The 3598-nt window shown below is 40.0% G+C and overlaps 1 protein-coding gene across 1 annotated transcript in view; it reads left to right on the top strand.

Annotated features, from left to right (window-relative positions):
* The window catches only part of LOC106874774 (serine/threonine-protein kinase LATS1), a 106780-nt gene that overhangs the window by 93359 nt on the left and 9823 nt on the right, over nt 1-3598 (top strand). The gene's annotated exons all lie outside the window — the stretch shown is intronic.

Genomic DNA, 3598 nt, shown 5'->3' on the forward strand with positions numbered 1-3598 from the left:
GTGCCACCGGCATGGGAGCCAGTCAGGTGGCACTGGCATCAACCACACACAAATGGTGCTTTTTATGTGCCACCGGCATGAGGGCCAGTCAGGTGGTACTGGCATTGACCACACTTGAATGGTGCTTTTTATGTGCCACCGGCATGGGAGCCAGTCAGGTGGCACTGGCATCAACCACACACAAATGGTGCTTTTTATGTGCCACCGGCATGAGGGCCAGTCAGGTGGTACTGGCATTGACCACACTTAAATGGTGCTTTTTATGTGCCACCGGCATGGGAGCCAGTCAGGTGGCACTGGCATCAACCACACTCAAATGGTGCTTTTTATGTGCCACCAGCACGGGTGCCAATCAGGCAGTACTGTCATTGGCCACGACAATGACTTCACTTGACTCAACAGGTCTTTGCAAGCGCAGTTTATTGCCCAGTGATTGAAGGGTACTCTTAAATGGGCTGGTTATGCTGCACTGGCATAGGCCACGGTTACAGTCTCACTTGGCTTGCTGGGTCTTCTCAAGCACAGCGTATCTCTAAAGGTCTCTGTCACTTGTCATCGCCTCCGTGAGGCCCAACATTCGGAGGTTGTGCTTCACCTCATTCCAGATTTTCCTGGGTCTCCCTCTCCCACAGGTTCCTTCTACTGCTTGGGTGTGACACTTTTTCACACAGCTCTCCTCATCCACACACAACACATGACCATACCAGTGCAGTCGTCTCTCTTGCACATCACATCTGCTGCTTCTTATGTCCATAGATGAGAATCAGATATTCTCTGTATTGAGTACACTTGAGCGGGTATAGAAGTAAATATAGGGATAAGCGAGCTAGATAGGTCAATATATAAAGTATATTAAATACATGAAATATAAAAAATGTATATATAGGCATAGGAGTGGCTGTGTGGTAAGTAGCTTGCTTACCAACCACATGGTTCCGGGTTCAGTTTCACTGCGTGGCACCTTGGGCAAGTGTCTTCCACTATAGCCTCGGGCCGACCAAAGCCTTGTGAGTGGATTTGGTAGACGGAAACTGAAAGAAGCCCATCGTATATATGTATATATATATATATATATATATGTGTGTGTGTGTGTATGTTTCTGTGTCTGTGTTTGTTCCCCCCAACATCGCTTGACAACCGATGCTGGTGTGTTTACGTCCACGTAACTTAGCGGTTCGGCAAAAGAGACCGATAGAATAAGTACTAGGCTTACAAATAATAAGTCCTGGGGTCGATTTGCTCGACTGTAGGCGGTGCTCCAGCATGGCCACAGTCTAAATGACTGAAACAAGTAAAAGTAAAAGAGTAATACATTGAGTTCAAATTTCAGTTCCAGTTGAGCACTGGGGTAGATGTAATTGAAGTACCCGCCACCCCTGATATTGTTGGCCTTGTGCCAACATTTGAAAACATTATTATTGTTATTATTATCATTATTATTATTATTATTATTATTATTATTATTATTATGGTGGTGAGCTGGCAGATTCACTAGCATGCCGGGCAAAATGCTTAGCAGCATTTTATCTGTCCTTATGTTCTGAATTCAAATTCTGCTGGAGTTGACTATGCCTTTCCTCTTTTCGGGGTCGATATATTAAGTACCAGTGAAACACTGGGGTCAGTGTAATTGACTTGTCCCGTCCCCCAAAATTTCTGATCTTGTGCCTTTAGTAGAAAGGATTATTGTTATTGTTGTTGTTGTTGTTATTCTCTTCATATCCTCGCTGGGGTAGATGTACTCTACCCCCAGCTATGCGTGAATAGATCCACATTTGGCTCTTAAGAATTCCTATGTTGCTGCTTTGGTGCCATTCTTTTAAGTACTTCCCAGAGAATGTAGCCATCTCCCAAGAACTCACTTATTTTTAGCAGTTTTAGAAATGGTTCGTTTGCCTGGAACTCTTCCAATTGTTTTTTTTTTTTTTGTTTTTTTTGCAGTTTCTGGTTCCTGTTGTTGTTATTGGTGTGAGAAAGACATCAAGTGTTTCCTTATGTTCGATGTTTAAACCCCTTCCTTGCCCCCTCCTCCTTTTCTTTTTTTCCTTTTCTTCTTTTCTTCATCTTTGCCCTTTTCTGTTTCTCCTCCATCCTTCTTTCTTCATCATTTTTCTTCTTTGTTACCTTCTTCCTTATTTCTTCTTTTTCTTCCTCGTCTTCTCCTCCTCCTCCAGGTGGTGTGAACATTGAACAAAATGCATGGCAGCATTTTTTTGTCCAACTCATTGCAATGTCAGTTCAATTCCAACTAAGATCTATCTTTTGGTGTTGTCAATAAAATAAAATACCTCACAAGAATTGGTTCCAATGTATTGAACTAACCTCTTCCCTTTAAAATATCTAATTTTGTACCAAGATTAGCAGGAATTATTATTCTGTTGGATTGCAGTATTTGTTTTGGTTCTTTATATTCTGAGATCAAATCCTGCTGAGGTTAGCTTTGCGTTTCATTTTTCCAGGATTGATAAAATATAGTACATGGAGTTGATGTATTTGCTTAACTTTTCCTATCCTCAAAATGTGTGGCCTTTTATCATTCGAGGGAGGTGTATGCTTTAGTGGTTAGAATTGTTGGACTCATGATGGTAAGATTGTGGTTTCGATTTCTGGATCAGGCGATATTTTTTTTTTTTTTTTTTTTTTAGCAAGACATTCCATTTTATGTTTCTCCAGTTCACTCAACTCATAACGAGTGATCCTGTGACAGACGGGCATTCTATCCTCAGTGGAGTATATACACTACAGAATCCAGGAAACTGGCCTTATGCTCCTCACAGATGTCATCTCAGACATGCTAGAAACAACAGGTAAAGGACAGGGTTTCTGAGATAACTTCCTTGTAAGTTTAAATGGAAGGTCAGGTTTTGAAATACGCTCCTCACAAACAGGTGACAGAATAGGAAAAGGTAATTTCCATAGGATTTGAGTTGTAATTTAGCTCACAGCAAAAAATAACATATTTCATACGGAACTTTAACTCTGTGTGTATGCCAAAGGAAGTTATTTTTGCATAGCTTTCTTAATTCCAAAGGAAGGAAATGTAGTGAAGTTGCAATATGTTGACAGCAGGTCTCTACATTATAATGAGAAATTGAAAGAGAAAGATAATGCCTAATTCTACACACGCTTGAAACATGGGACAAAAGTGAAAATGACCTGAAAATTGTATGACACAACCTCATTTCTGAGGTTCTCGGCGTCCCTTTCTCTCCTGCTTTCCCCCTCTCCTTGTGCTGCTTTCTTTTACCTTCACCTATACAACATACATAGGGTATGAAACATCAGCTTTTCACTCTCACCTGCTATCCCTGTCTTTCATCTTCTCCAAGAGAAGCTTTTCTTCTGTCTCTGTTTCTTTCTCTTGTCTCTGTCTTTTTCTCGGTCATTCCATAAAAAATAAGATGTCTGTATGTATGTGCGAGAGAGATAGTGAGTGAGTGAGTGAAGGTGTGTGTCGTAATGATGGATGTCTTTAAGGTACATATATACATATACATATATATCCATATATACATATATATATATGTATATATGCATATATATATATATATATATATATATATATATATATATATATATATATATATATATATATATA

This window comes from Octopus bimaculoides, chromosome 27 (genome assembly GCF_001194135.2).
Source record: "Octopus bimaculoides isolate UCB-OBI-ISO-001 chromosome 27, ASM119413v2, whole genome shotgun sequence".
NCBI classification, from domain to species: domain Eukaryota; kingdom Metazoa; phylum Mollusca; class Cephalopoda; order Octopoda; family Octopodidae; genus Octopus; species Octopus bimaculoides.